The sequence below is a fragment of the Aulostomus chinensis genome, chromosome 19 (assembly GCF_037954235.1).
Source record: "Aulostomus chinensis isolate RoL2024-O1b breed Wild chromosome 19, RoL_Achi_v1.0, whole genome shotgun sequence".
Classification (NCBI taxonomy): Eukaryota; Metazoa; Chordata; class Actinopteri; order Syngnathiformes; family Aulostomidae; genus Aulostomus; species Aulostomus chinensis.
The window spans coordinates 15,830,744-15,847,014 of NC_141338.1; the positions used below are offsets into that span (position 1 = coordinate 15,830,744).

General features: G+C 41.9%; 1 protein-coding gene across 6 annotated transcripts in view; it reads left to right on the plus strand.

Annotated features, from left to right (window-relative positions):
• Positions 1-442: 442 nt before the first annotated feature.
• The window catches only part of cntfr (ciliary neurotrophic factor receptor), a 244,636-nt gene continuing 228,807 nt past the window's right edge, over positions 443-16,271 (plus strand). For 2 of the 6 annotated variants that reach the window (XM_086187878.1, XM_086187877.1), the window contains exons 1-3: positions 443-626; positions 1,890-1,945; positions 2,947-3,060. The gene's annotated coding sequence lies outside the window, so the exon portion shown is untranslated. Of the gene's footprint in view, positions 627-1,889; positions 1,946-2,946; positions 3,061-6,466; positions 6,682-16,271 lie in introns of those variants that run through there. The other 4 variants (XM_086187876.1, XM_086187874.1, XM_086187879.1 and 1 more) reach the window with 2 other exon arrangements.

A 16,271-nucleotide genomic window follows, 5' to 3' on the forward strand; every position in this document is an offset into this window, starting at 1 on the left:
AGTTTTCTTTCCTTCATCAACCACCGCCAAAATATCAATACAGTGTGAATAAGCTTGTGCCTAGTAGCCCGTCAAACACTTTTTGCTTAGATGCTTTCAAAAGCTCCACTGCTCGATATTGGACTGAATAATTATTTGAATCACTCAGTACAGAAAATGAGCAGGCAGGAATTAAAGTAAAGAGTGATTGTAAAACACAAAATCAAGAGGATACTCTTATCACAGGGGTTCCCAAGCTTTTCCAAGCCGGCCCCCCAAACAGCATTTGCTTCCGGCTGGGGACCCCCTTTACAATCACATTAATACACCGAAAATGCTACAAAATATGTTAAGAAACATCCACCCCCCGCCAGGGAGCGCTAGGAGCCACTGCTCTATCTCAAAGAGTCTCTCTGACAAGTTCTTCATCAAGACGGTCTTCCAATTAAGCCTCGTGTCGTTCCACTAACGCCATTCAGGCAGCACTACCAGCAGCTCACGTGCTCCGCGAAACCACCCTAGTGACGTCATTGGTAACGCGGACACGGAGCAGCCACCTCAAAGACGCCAGGAGGACGCCGGTCCCCGCCCACGCTAGTCGCTTGCCGGCAGGACTCTCCATCCTGGGCTGTTCGATGAAACCCAAGGTAAACCGGACTTTCACACAGCTCTGGTATAATCCGTAATGTTCGCTGCCAGCTAGTTGTTAATGTTAGCCGCAAACTATTTGTTAATGTTAGCTGTAAACTAGCTGTCAACTAGTTGTTAATTTTAGCTCTCAACTAGTTGTTAATATTAGCTGTAATCTAGTTGTTCATGTTAGCTGTAAACTAGTTGTGAATGTTAGCTGTAAACTAGTTGTGAATGTTAGCTGTAAACTAGTTGTCAATGTCACCTTTCAACTAGTTGTTAGCTTTCAACTAGTTGTTAATGTTAGCTGCCATTTTGTTGTTAGCTAGTTGGCTAAGTCAACATGTGCAACTTAGCTAGCTCCGAAGTCCCTTGACAGGTGAGTGAAAAACTAGCTGTCTAAAAATCGTTTTAAAAAAAATAAAAATCGTAATAGTTGCTATAAAGTCTTAACTTAATGTCATTTATTTTTGAAATATTGTCAAATGGAGGCAATTAATATTAAGATTTTTTTTAATTTAAAAGTTTCTTTCCAAAAATAAAAGAACATGCTAGGTAATCAGGTAATTCATAAAATTGATTGACACAGACATTTACAGTTTGATGCATAAATTGATTCTGCCTGTTGTTGCAGTTCTCCAGTACTTAAGGACCAAATCATTTGGGAAATGGGTCCTGATCTAAAAGTACTGTAAATTCCCTTAATGTTTAACTTGGTTTATTAAAGCCTGGAATTACTCTGGAAAATGTAATATTATTCAACAGAACATAAACATTTGACAAAGTTTGACCACTGTGAGTGCAGAGATCACAGCAAACCCCGCTTTGTTCTTTTTTGTGTTCTTTTTTTTTTAGCTTTTGGTAAACAGAGGGTAATCACAGTGTTCCTCCGTGACACATTTTTGACACAGTTGTGCAAACATGGCTGAAAACATAGAAATCCTAAAATGGACTAAAAGAGGAGTCTCGGGTCCAAGATGTAGCAGCACACGTTTTAATACAGGTCACCTTATGACAAAGTGGATCGAACATTTTAAATGGCAATGTTGGAAACTTGCTGTGACTTATTTAGTCTGTAAATGAAGATATTCTCATTAAAAAATTTAAATAACTGACAAATGCATTGTTAAATTCCTTTCCCAAACGTCTAATTTGTCTGCTCCCCTCCGTATTTAACAAAACACTCATATGTAATCTTGAGATTTGATGTGATTAAGCAGTTAAACATATATTTTGCAGGTAACTTGATTAAATGTGTCTTTTTCTATTGATATTCACAGTTTTGCTGCAACTCCCAGAAGTGTCGCAGTCCAGCTGGATAGTTTTCCACTTTCAGGTACATCAGGTTCTACTTATGTATTCAGAGTTACTCAGATATCACAGGTATCGATGACTCGTCTTTAAGGATGAAAGAATGATAAATAAGAAAGATGATCCCAAAGTATTACACAATCTCATGAGAACCAAAGGAAGCATGCCTTGTTGACTATAGATGTTATTAGAATTCCTGCCACTGCCTAACTTTGTCCCAACTTGCCACACCACAAGTCCCTCAGAGGATAATAGAGGATATTTTTCTTAGATCACCCATTACCTGCAAAACATCAGCTACTCTCATTACATCAATGGCTGCCACTCAACAGAAAGGCTTCAAAGCTTCAGTTAGGAAAGCAGCTCTGAGGTAGAACTACACCCTCCTGAGTACTGTGATCACCAACCTCAAAAGGGAGGAAAATAGGCCTATCTACCGAATAATCAATAATTCACCTCAGGGGTCACTCTTAGTCCATACACCAAGGATGGCGACGTTCTCAGCACATCCTGGCTTATTTTCATGGATCAATCATGCAACCAGGAAAAGAAAGCCAAAAAAAGAAAAGCATCCCCATTGGAACCCTTGGTTGTGCTGAGCAGGTTATTCGCTCCAACAGTGGATGAAATGAGTCATCAAATAATAATGAATCAAATCCAGCAGTCTTATGAAACCCAAGTGATAAATTCTGGATCTTCTTATATTTTGTGTCTGCAATGAGGAATGATCAGAAACTGGAAGTTAATGAGAGTATTTATTAACAACAACAACTACCAATGCAACATGCAACATGAAATAGACAGAGACACATGAAGGAGGAAGGAAGCAGCAGCAGCAGCAGAAGAAGAAAAGATCATGGTTGTCTACTTTTACAGATGAACTTGTTTCACATTCCAAAAGCCTTCAACTGAGGCTCATTAAAGTACTGAGTGAAAAATTATGTGACAATAAATTACATGGTAATTGTAGAGCATTTAGTAAAGGCTGTGTCTACTAGACTCTTACTTTTTATTTTGGCCCATCAGAAAACTCGGAAAGGGCAGGATTTATGACTCCATCCAGCTACCAGCTTTAGTCTCGGTGAGCTCTCATGGCGTCCAGGTTACGGTGTGCACATCGCTGTCTTGGCTACTTAAATGGTGAGTAAAGTTGTTTGATGACTTCCTCACCTGCACACCTTTGTGCTTTTATTTAAATGTCATTGGTCGTATTGAATAGCGCATGCAATTACACGCTTATGCTCTGGGAATATAGATGATCTTTATTTAGTTTTCAAACTTCTCGTGAGTTGGTAAGTCGTGATGTAAGGGAATTCAACCTTTATTTCTCCTGCTAATTATTCTCTGTGTGTCCATGTCTAGGATACTTATTGTTCAAGCAGATTTGTTATGAGGGTTTAACCAACTTTTCTTTATGTGTTTTTGATATGAAAATTGATTTCAGCCCACCTGTTTGAATTGACGTGCTCATGGTAACTAGAAGATATCTTCACGTTGACAGGGACCAAATCAGTAATCTTGGCCTTAAAAATAAGAATAAGAATTATTCGATGATTGTTGAAGTGTCAGAATCAATGTAGATGTTTCTGTTTTTTAATAAATGCAGTTTGAACAAACAATGAAATACCTGAAACCTCACTGTTCAGACCGAACGCCATATTGAAATGGTGGGGATACTGGCTCAATTCATCTATGGAGCAGTCAACTAAGATATGATGATTGTCTGTGCTAAGGTGCGATTTCACACAGGTTTTTCATGCAGTTTGGTTCTTTTCAAGCAAAATGCGCCATCCAACCTTAAGCAGGGAAGAATGCATAACTTAACTATATCAAGTATTATTTCCATTCATGTAAAAGTGTTTTTTGACTTGTTTTGAAAACTATTCCAACTTTAATTGGCCTTATTTGAAGAAACTGGATTTTGACTCCAGCTGCAGCAGAAATGCAGACCTGTGCTGTCAAAATCTCAGGAAACAATTTGTCAATATGGGTCATTGACGAGACAATGACAATTGATGAGCCACCTCCCCTCATTAGCTTCTGATTTGAAGATACATCTGACTAGATGGCTGCAAATGACCATGAAACTAGCACACGCACATTGTCGTAAACAACAGAGGATTGTCAGTGGTTTCAGGGGCTGGAACACAAGCAACATCACAGGACAGCTTCAAAGGTAAAAACTCAGAGTTAGAGTGTAGAGAGGTTGGCTGCTTGTTCAGCAGTCGGCAGCAGTTTAAAGGTGCTTTACAGCTTTTGTTATTGGTCATTATCTTGGTGTTGGACTTGTGTATTGTTTCTAAAAATGGCTTATGGGTGCTTGTAGAAAAGTTTTTTTTCTGCTTAATTTGCAACATGACAGTGTCTCCATGTGGCAAATGCAATGTTTGTTGCTGTTTTTTGCCGGGCCCCCAGGCCCCCAACAAGGGGCCTCCAGGGTTCAAGGGGTTTTTAAAGAATTACATTGTACCTGTGTGGAGTAGGGATATGAACGGTTTCACATGAGCAGAAGATGATAGAAGGTTAATGAAAAAAAGGGTAGTAAGGTCAGTGTGTTCCAGGCAGATCTCTGCTAATGAGAGATGGAGTCATGTTAGATTCACTACTAACAAGAAGCAAGCAATTAAATCACGTATCTTCTCCTCAAAATGTTCACAAAGCCAGCTCTGACAAACAAACAAACAAAACAATTTAATAGTAGTGCTTTTATTTTTATTTTATTTTGGATTTAATATTTTGATGGAACTGATCCAGGATCATACCTGATGAAGCAGTCAGACAATGAACAGGAAGAAATATAAGCAAGCAAAACTTTTTTTTTTTTTTTAAAAAGGAAATAAAAGCAAGAGATATTTCTAATTTTGCTTTGATTTTAACCATGTCTTATGAAAGACTTCAACCAGGGAAGCGCAGGGATTAAACTGGACTGAGTAAGACGTGAGGCACGGGCAGCTTAGCAAAGAAGGAAGAGTTATAAAGCTTGACAGAGACAGTCTGATGTAAGAAACCAGCGTGTCTTTCAGTGCCACTTGAAAACACCAGGTAGTAGGGTGCATAAAAACACAAGCTTGGATATGCGCAGCTCACCAAGCCAGTTCAGTGGAAAAAAGCAGAGGTAGGTGGCTTTGTATGGCCTGGATCTGTCAACATTACTACCCTGGCTACTGTATTTGACTGCTGTTGCAAGTGGTGCTTGTAATTACTGCAAAAATTGCCCTCCTGGGTATTATTGTTATAATAAATGACTTTCACTTGCCATTAATTTCTGTTCAAGGTTCTGAAGTGCAGCAATATGGTGCTTAAAGTTCTTGAACGTTACATGATAAATTTGTCAGAAGCTGATTAACTATCCATTGGTGAGGTTGCTGTTTAAATGAACCGGCAGTCTTTGTTAGAATGATGACTAAGGCTATTAAAGCATTTTCTCATGAGTCTTTTACTCCTGAAGTGATTCTTCTCCCCAAAAAATACATTTTACCTTTCAAGTACTCACAAATGGGTGTATTGTGCCCACAAAGATGTGTTTACCTGCCTGGGTCACTTCTTTGTTACTTCAGAATACAGAAAGAGAAAACTATATGTATTTAGCTTAAAGCTAATGGTGAGAGACGCTACAATAAGCAAGAAAACAACAGCAAAACTGCCCAAAAGTGTCTGTTTGCAAACTTTCAAGTGCATTGTGTAGTTTAATCCAGGTCTTCTTTATTCAGCCTTGGTCTCAATAATCCATGAACACTTTAGTTTGAACTAAAATAATGTACGGTTTAATTGATGGTTGTTGATGATAGCTAGCTCAAAGCTAAATGTATGTGAATGGCTCTTTCTTTATTCTGCATAAGAAGTGATGCAGGAGGGAGAAACCATTTTCATGAGCTGAAGACACTTATTTGTGAGTACTTGAATGTCAAAATGCACGTTTTTAGGTGATGAATCATTTGAATCTTCCTTGTGCTTTCATGGCTCTTGGTATTTGAGAATACATACAGCCTTTTTCAGATTAAATCTATTTTTTTGCAGCTGAAACACCTCATCTGTGATGTTTTCCATTCCACTTAACGTGTAATGCAACAGAACCAACCTTGCAACTGAAGGTCAACTTTAAAAGGTTTCCATTACTGAAAAGGTCAACGCTTCCAGGTGTGAAGCACGGAAAAGTCCAAAACACTGGAAAACAATTAAAGTGATAGATCTCAAATGATGTTTCATTTTGATCTTTATTTGTGTCGAGACACATAAAGCATCAACGCTGTGGCCATATGGTGTATAGGTGTGTGTGGGTATGAGGTCCATACTTTGAAAAACAGGAGGAAATATGTGTTTGCAGTGTGTGTGTGTGTGTGTGTGTGTGTGTGGGCTGTTCCCTCCACTACTCAGAGTGGTGGCTAGGGGGTGCACTGTGGACACGGTGTGTGTATAAGCAAGCGAATGGGAGAGAAGGGGGAAGAGAGAGAGAGAGAGAGCGAGAGTGTGTGTCAGTAATGTATTCCTGCCTGTGGCTGGGCTGGTCACATGGGGAGAGCAGCCTGTTTAAAACAGCCTCAGCTCACTCACTCAGAGCAGTGCGAGACGCAGAGACAGACGCACGCGTTCCCTCTCTCTTTCACACACACAAACACACGCTCATGCATGCAGACAGCAACTTTCCACTATTGGACTGACACACGCACACACGCCGGGATAAACACACACCCCTCGCGACAGTGGAGAAGAGGATAACAAATCAGGACAAAAAAAAAGAAACAGAAAAAGAGGAGGTTCTCAGTGAGTAATTGATTTTCACATTCTTAAAAATAAATCTTGATTTATTTTTTTTCCTTTCCTCTGCTTCAGTGCTGTCTAACCAGGACTTGACAGTGTCTAGAGACAGGGAAAGAGTTGGATGAGGGGGACTGTGAGGACAAAAAGGTGACAGAAGAGAGTGGGAATTGGGAGTCATCTCCATCAATCTGCCCCTCTGTCTGTGGGATCTAATGCCGTTAATGAGCAGCGTGCGCTTGGAATGAGAGGAATGCCATTGCGCCGAGCTGGAGTGGTCTTTGCTTCGGACTCTTGTGCTCTCCTGTGTGTGTGTGTGTGTGTGTGTGTGTGTATGTATGACTGTGTGTGTGCAGTCTTTTTGTGGTCGTATTCCGTTGTTGTGGTGTGCCTGAGATTCAGACACACACTCTCGGCTCTGGCTGTGATTAATACGAACCTATTGATGTGCAGATTGAAGGGGATAGACCTGTCACAGCACTCTGTTCCGCTGATGTAAGTGATGTGTCGGAGGGGTAGAGGACAGTCTCCTCCACCGTATAGCTCTGTCCAACTCTCGCTTTACCTATCCCTCGCTCTTCATCCTCCCACTTCGTCAATGATCTGTCTGACAAGTCCCCACTACTCTCTCTGTCTTTTGCTGTCTTGTTCAGCTTTAAATCGTCCAAATCCTCAGCTTCCTTTCGCTATGATAGCCATGCTGGTTTGTGGATTCCCTAAGAGAGGATCGCAGAGTTTTGAAGGGAGAAGAAAGAGGGAGGAATGAAGGAGAAAGTGGTGGCAGGAGGAGGAGGGGGCATTGAAAAGGCTGACACTGGCTTGGACAATTAGCCTGGGGAGTCTGTCCTGGGGTGCTATTCTGAGAGAGGCTTTGGCCCCTGGGCCCTGGGCGCTGGGTCACGGGATGCCTTGACCCCTCCAGTCGACAGCGAGGAATGGGAGCCATTATTAGGGCCTGATTGATTAGCGCTGAGCGGAAATCCCTTTTCTCTCTCTTCACTCTTCAGGAGAAAAAGACGAGCGCTTTTTGTCCTTTTGCTGCTGCTGGTTTGGTATCTGCCTGCCTGCATGAATGTGGAAAGCTTTACTGTTGTCACCTCTGGAGGTCTGCTCTCACACATCACCTCTGTCCGGACTCGCTATGGTACTGTTTTTTTCAAAGAAAGCATGTATCTGTTGGAGCGTGTGGGGCGTTTCTTTAAAGTCACATTAGTTTTTTCACTTTTGCCTGTGAGCATCTGTGAGACATGCACGTGTCCACGTTAGCATTATAGGCTGTGAGGGAAGCGATGAAAGACAAGAGTAGAGAGAAAACACATTGTGGTAGCCTGATGAATTCTATTTTCTGTCTTTGTGTCACATTTTATTGTCTCCATCTCATTTTTAATCTCCCTGCTCGCATCTCTCGCCTAACTCTCCCTCAATAGCCCCCCACCCCACCCACCTCCTCCGCCTCCTCCTCCTCCTCCTCCTGCTCTTCAGACTAGGAGTTTAGCGGGGTGTTTAGCCCAGCTCACGGCTGATCAAAGCACTGTGTGTCAGACCGGGCTTAGCCCAGGCACTCCTAATGGAGCGCCGTTTTCATGCCTAGTTGGTGGTGGAGCGGGGAGGGAGGAATGGGAGGAGGTGTGTGTATGTATGTATGTATGTATGTGTGTGTGTGTGTGTGGGGGGGTGCAAGTAGAAATAGTGACAGAAAAGAGTTCAAGAGAGGGAAGCTAGATGGACAGGCGGGGAGACGGTGAAAGGGGTTCCAATGAGAAGAATGCAGGGAAGCAGATGAGAGCAGACAGGCAGAGGGAGGGAAAAGATGCAAAACAGGCCAAAAAAAGAAGGAGTTAGGGGTAGTGAAGGAGGACGACAGGTGACAAAGAGGCAAGCAGCAGTGAAGAGCTGAACACAGGTAGATAGAGACAACAAGGCAGAATGAAGAGCATTGATTGTAGATACTTGAAGATTTAAGGGGCCTCTTCAGTCTTGTAAGTTAAATAAGTTCAGTTCTTCAAAGTCCTGAAGAAGCTGCAGGGACGAGAGGTGAAATATCAAGTATCTACAACCAAGTTCAGCTGCCCTTGATTCAACCCTGAATGGAAAACAAGTAAAGAACAGTGTCCAGTAAATGTTTTTAGTCCTTTAAAGTGACCCAGCACCACCAGTTTAGGCCAGCAAAGGATAGCTGCCACACATGGTTTGGTTTTACGTTGGAAGTAACACCAGACGGGGAGGGAGCGAGAGAGAGAGGCATTTGTGTGCATGCGTGCGTGTATGTGTGTGTGTGTTCGTGTGTGTGTAACCGCGTGTGTGTGCGCATGCTTGTGTGTATATGTGAGAGAGATAATGAGGAAAAAATGGGGATAATTGTGTGTGTTTGTGAGCCTGTTTGCACATCTGTGTGTGCGTCAAGCATCAGACACAACTCTGTTGTTTTAGCAGATAGTTAAAAAAACTGTCAAACATTTCTACAGTTATTCTGATGGTGAAAATTTGATCTCTTTGTGGGAAGAAATTTAGTTTAAGAGCTGAGAAGTTAAAAAATCTCGGTGGAGTGATAAAATTTTAATACCTGGAGAAATAGAAAGTTATTAAATCTGAGATTGGTACTTGCGTCTCACGGCATTTATGATACCTGAGATAATGACAAAAGTGACAGATGAAATAGTTTTCTCGCAGTAATTTCTCTTCATCCATACTTTCCTTCCTTGCTGTCCTCCTCCTCTTACCTTCTTCCTCAAATATCCCGTCTATTCCAACCCATCCAGTCCTCCACTTTCCTTTTCTCACATCCACTCTGTCATACTTCTTCCTTCTTTTTCCCCCCTCCTGCTCTGTCTCTCCCATCCCCATCTCACAATGCTGGTGTTTATGCTTCAGACAGAAGAAAGGTAAGGTAAAACTAGGATAATATTTCCCCTAACATACTTACTGCCTGGGTAAACATCCTCCGACAGATGTCCAAGTGGGGGCCTGATCAGAGGAAGGCAGGGGGGCTGCAAATCTCACTGCTGTAACATACACAAAGGCTACAAATTGGAAGCTGGTGTGGTGAAGGGGGGGACGAGAGCGGTGGAGGAGTTGAGAGTCCAGGAGTTTGCTTGCTTTGAAAACTAAACAGTCTCTAGAGGGACTTTGGCTCTGATGCTTTTTATTAGATAATTGGAATATAGAAACCATTATGATAAAGTTTGCCGCTTCTTTTTTTTTAGTCGGGACCAACTGACAGTTGTAATCAGTTATAATGGTTTACATCAGTGGTTCCAGGCCACATCACCTTTCTTAGACTGCTATTCAAAAAGTTACTTAAGCAAAGCCTGACGTGAAACCAAAAGAACAACTTTGTTCCCTGTCCTCAGACAAGTCAGACAAGAAGCTAGATACCTGGGGTAGCGAGGGGTATCTGCCCTTCTCTCCTCTGTGCTGCATTAGGGAGCTGAGACCCAAAGTGCCCAGCTGACAGCTAGTTAGCTTAGCACAGTGAATGGTAATCGATGGGAAATGTTAGCATAGGAATGCAAAAGTTGGTCAAATAGATGAGGCTCAGGATCTTGTTTCATCCATCACAGTCACTTAAATAGTCGGCCATGATTTGTAGCAACAGTTGCTCTTGTAGTCAACAAACGTTTTGTTTCGAGTTAATTTAAGATATTTGAGATGATGCATCAAAAGGCTGCTCCCAGTCAGGAATAAAGTTTAGGCTATGTATGATTCTAAAACTAAAATATTAATATTTAATTGTTATTTCATAATGAGAGGTAAAAACTGTTTTGGAGGAAGATTTATTTGACCTTTGACAGAGATATGCTAACACTTCCCATCCACTACCATTCACTGGGCTAAGCTAACTAGTAGTCTTTTGGACTCTGTGGGTCTCAGCTTGCTAGTGTACAGAGGAGACACACACAGAGGAGAGAAGAGTATTGTCTTCCTCAAAATGAATAAATTCTTGTATGCTTGTAAAGCAAGTGAAAGAATCTGAGATATTCAATTTAAGTTGCTTGTAAATATTGAGAGCTGTAGATTCCAGAATCTGGATTTGATAGTCTGATTCAGGATTTGCATTTGATACTCACCCAACCAAACCGCTAAGCCTAGGAGAGGAAGAGATGGAGAGGAAAATGAAATGAGGCTCGACTAGTAAGGAAGATAGAATAAAACAGATTTTGGGGAAGTGTTCTTTTGTGTACATGCACTCATCCAAGACATATTACGCGCCTCTGTGAAACAAATACAAGCAAGATCAAGCCTCCAAGCAGCAGCAAAGACATGAGAATGTAAGTGCTCCTCTCTGGCAGTGCACCCACGCTTTCTCCTTCTACCCTCCCTCTCTCCCTCTCTCTTTAGTTGGATATGCCACTTTCTGTGCGCTTTTATCTAAATACACCTAAGGGTGTGAAAACATGACAAGATTTTGTTAAGATTTGGCCCCAATTAAGCTGCCTCACATGCATTACAGAGATCCACATTTTACCGCAGTTTCCTCTCCACAAGAAGAGCTGGAAGATCTGTTTCAGAGGGGGACTGGCTGTGTCATTATTTTGGTAATCCAGAAGAACTTTCTTTGTACATTTTTAATATAGAGAGGACATGCAGACTTTAACTGTTTTGACTGTTAACATGCGTTTTATAGATTAGGATAGTTAGACTTTTTTTTTTTTTTTTTTTTACAAAAACATATTTACTATCCGTTAGTGTATATATGCTGTCTTTGCTGCCTGTGTGCCATTTTTCTGCCTTTGAGTCAGTGTCTGTCAAGCAGCCTTTTTGTCTGTCAACTTATGTTTGTGCTTGCGGGTCAGTGTGTGTGTCAACTTGTGTGTATATCTGCTTGGCTCTGCCGTATTTTCATCCTCCTTTCAGGCCCTGCAGCATTCTGGGAGCACAGGCCGTAGAAGAGTTGGACTCCTAGCTCTAACTTTCTGATCAAAGCAAACGAGGGATGAAAGGAGGGAAGTGGGGGGGGGGGTGCTTTTATGAATATGCATTACTGGCCCCTCTATATCTGCACACACACTCACACAACCTGCATACTCCTGCATGGTGCGGACCACCTTAAAGCGTTGTGTTGCCCCCACATCAGGACAGCAAGCCTTTTAACTTGCAGAAGTAGATCCACGGATTATGCCACATTTTTCTGGGCCAGTAGTTACTGAGATGACCCAGAACTCTTGATTTCTGAGCCCCACACAGCTGTTGCTAATCTAAGTGCTGAGTTTGTGCTTACCTGCCATGTGAATGACAACTTAGGTGTAGAAATGGTATCATCTCCACAGCAGCTACAAACTGTCGTAATGCCTGTGATTCTCTGATTCGCGTCATCAGTGTTTGACAGTTGCCAAGTCTTTCTTCATCAACTATCAGCCGAAATGTATCCATACATCATCCTCTCGTTGTTGAGAGTCCCATAAGAGTAAGTTTTGCTATATTTTACTGTACTGTGGCATATTTTTTCAAATTGTCCAGTGGTCCTTGCCGGAAGGGCTTCCAGACATTTTCACCGAAGCTCAGTGAGTGGAGCTGGAAGGGTATCATTTATCAAAAGAACTTAATGTAGAACAGCGTGTCCAAGCAAGACTCAGTCCTGAACCCACTTTCTTGACTAAAAAAAAAAGTACCATCAGGGTCGCTGGTTCGATCCTCACTTCCTCTGGTGACCGAGTCCAAGTATCCTTGAACAAGATCCTGAGCCCCTAATTGCTCCCGATGGCCCTGTGATGGACTGGTGACCTGTCCAGGGTGAACCCCACCTCTCACCCAGTGTCAGCTGGGATCGTATTCAGCCCCCCTGAACCCTTAATGGATGAGCAGTATAGTAAATGGATGGATGGATGGATATTTACACTATGCATTCAACCTTATACTTGCTGTTTATGGCATGACTTTTTTTTAACTTCTATTTGGCATTTGTTCTGAGTCTTAAGATTGTCAAAAATGACATTACATTTTGTAAAAAACAGAAATAACATTGCTGATTGTTATTTGACTGCAATCATTATGAGATGATATCGGATCAATGAAATATGAAAAACTTAAGAGAGAGAGCAAAGATTTCTATGAAATGCAATATTCCATGACAAAGTAGTTTTAAAACGAATCTTAATGAGGTCCAAAAGTTGTCTGTTTTGTTTTGTGCATTGTATGGTGAGGTGTTGGATTAGAAGAGTAAAAAGATTGTCAGAATGTGAGAGAAAAGCTGGTAACTGAAGATGAATAAACCGGTGCAGCTAAGAACCAACAACATAGGTCCCTTCTTGGGGGAGCAGAGAGGCGGTCAGGTCAGGAAAACTGACAGCAAATTTCAGTTGAACAAGCACGAATGTTCTCACCTGAGAAGCCGTAGGCATGCCTAACAACACTTTCCTTGCGATTAAGAGAGACAAGAGAGGGAAAACGACTGGAGAGGTGAGGAGGTGGCTAAGAGCGAAAGTGATTGTGGTCAGAGGAGAAGAGCAAGGAAAGTAGAGGAACAGAGATTCAATTATATGAGTAGGAGACAGGTTTCGTGAAGGATCCCATCATGCATGATTGGGACTGCAAGGAGGGTGGCAGAAGATGGGAGGCAATGACAGAAGCGGGGAGATCTGGCCAAGGCCAACAGCAAACGTGATTTGGTTCAAAAAGCGGAGAGGGTGGCAGGAAGCAATTGTGGCAGGGTGGAGAGGTTAGGGGTGGATCTGAGCTTAAGTTAGACGACCAAAATACATGAGTGTTATCCAAGAAGACCGAGGCTGAATAGGAGGGAGAGGAATGAACAATGGAAAAAGGTGAGTTCATGGGAGGTGAACACTTTAGAGTTTATTTTTGTAGGCCAACACAGAAGGTAGCATCCACAAGGTTCCTTTGACTGAAAACTAATGAGATTATTAAGATTATGTGATTTTCAATAATTGCAGAAACTGTATTGATGTGGCAAATGAAAGTTATGAGACCTGCACATTCTGTTTTGCAAGATAGTCTTCACAAGTGAAAACTAGGTCTTATGTTGACAAGCGCATAAACCATTGAACCAGTGTCCAAACTCGTGTGAATGACGCAAGTATAAAGACGGCAAAAAAAGATCCTAGCCCTGGGCTGTTCAGACTCTCTTCGCAAGATGTGTTGTGCATAATTATTTACAACCTCCTCGAAACTAGCATTAGTGATAATGTCCTTCTCTAGAGGGACACGAGAGCCCAGAAGTCACTGTCGTGTAGATGTAAAGCATATAATGAGAATCTAATTCACACAGCATTTTCTTTCAAGTTGACGGACTGGGGTCTCTCACCTGCACCATTCTCTTAATGTCTGCAACAGTGAAGCCTCATTGAGCCACATGTCAGCAGCCACCATTGTTGAGTCATTTAAAGGCTTCAAAATTGACCTGTGCTGTATTTACTGATGGATTTCACGCTGTTGAACAAAGCAAAATATCTTAATCTTTTGCAACTACAGACCTCATTTTAGGCTTTTAACCAAAAACCTAACAAGGGATCTGAATGTTCAGCAATGCTAACCTCCTTCAGTGTTTTAGGACTCATTCCATTGCCTCTCTTGTAAGACAGCTTGCATGACTGAGGTAACAGAAGAATAATGAAGAAAATACATTGAGGTGAGAAGTGACAATGCTTAGCACAAAGACGAGAAATGGAATATGAGGTGGGAAATGTTGCTGACATATTTGTCCCTATGTATTCTACATCTGGTTTCCAAAGTCTTACTGTAACCTTCAAATCAAATAATATTTGTTGTTTTCAGAAGAGCAGGTCGGCAATAAGATGATCAAATTATACTTTAAATTCTGAGTACACAAATGTAGAGCTGCAACAGTTATTTGATAAATCGATGAAAGGAACAACGATTATCAAAATTTGTTTTTTAACTCTTCACGATTTAACATTAAATGAAAAAGAAGAGCCTTTGGACCGTCTAGAAAAACAATTTACATGTCTCTTGGGTTTTGTGATGAGCACTTTATTTCTAATTTTCTTGACATTTTACTTATAAGAACCCTTTTTTGCCCTGTGTTGAAATAAGTCTTAGCAGAAAAAGTGTAGATGCCACCAAAATACACTGTGATCCAACCACCCAAGACACATTTTAAATCCGTTTATAAAAAGGAGGTCTCGTAAGTGCTTTGTCCAAAAGGCTTCTTCAGAGCTGAAGGACCCTTTAGATGAGAGGAGGAACATCTTCAACTAAACTTAAACTGTCCAGTTGACTAAGACACAGCACTCAAGAGGTACCATGATCTGGATGACTGAGAATCTTCACCGACATGTAAACATGCCTGTCTGTAAAGCCCCTTTCACACTACACCAAAAACGCAGATAAACATGGGTGCGCTCAAAAAGGGTCGACACGGCATTTCTACCCGTGTCCAGCGACCCGGGTGCGGCTCTGCTCGGCTCGCCTACAGTGTGAAAAAGGCAACCCGCGTTGTCTCAGGTTTCCCGCGACCTTCCTGTTGCATTCTGATTTTTTCACTGAGCCGCCTGTCAGGCTGTAATTGTGGAAGCTCCGGAAAAAAATACATAAATCAAAAGAATTGGGCTGGGCTGCACTGCGAGAGCTGCTCACTCATCTCAATAAAGTTTTGGCTTCTGCCATAAGATCAGTCTTCCTGTTGATGTCCTCTGCGGGACTCTCTGTAAGGCAGCAATTTCCCTCCTTTTTTTCAGACAATTTACATGTGTCTGATCTTAAGTGAATTAATCGCTGCTTGGGAACTCCCACCAATCGGGGAACCCTAACGTGAACTGCACAAGCGCGACCGTGTTTATAAACAACTTGTATAGCAATCAGCGATCATGGCAGCGCACTGGCAAGATCGTGAAGTCCGCGAGCCTGTAAGGGACACGCTGATTTATGGGAACATTACCGGCATTTTGAGACACGGCGCACTTTCATGTGTAACGATGACGTTGTCAGCGTGATGACATATGAGAGAGAAAAACACAGGCACGCAGCCCTCACAGCGGGAGCTCAGACCTGTGTCTGCTGGAAGCTTGATTGCGCTCTAATGCCAAGCAAACGCGGACACTAAAACCCGCTTTGACACGCGTGTTTCAGTGTGAAAAGGGCATGAGAGTCATCAGTCACACATGAATAATCCAAACATTTCTTCGTTGCAGTCGTCTGCAAGTATGTAAAATACATTTGGTGGATCAGTTTTACACAAATGACCTGAAAACAGTGGTGCTCCCACGTCAACTGTCTTCCACTTGCTACACATCATATTCAAGTCTCGCAGCACACCAGTTATGAGATGCTAAAACACTGCCGCCCTCATTTATTTTACGTTTACTTTTTTTTAAACTCCAACTGAGACCCGACATCACCACCCCAGTGTTAAGAAAATGTTCACAACTCTGTGACTGCATTATTAATAATGCACTACATTAAAAATGCATGACTTTTCCATCAATTGGAAAATCGGCATTAGGGGTTTTCACGTTATGATAATGAGATGTCTTCATCCTTTTAATTTTTGAGAATATTTTGGATATATTTATTTATTTGGGTTATGAAATATATGTGAGGTAGGTTGTAGGGTGGCTTATAGGGTGCTTACATTGCTGATTGTAGGTGTGCTTTTATGCGGCCTTATCATTTCTTTGTCCACG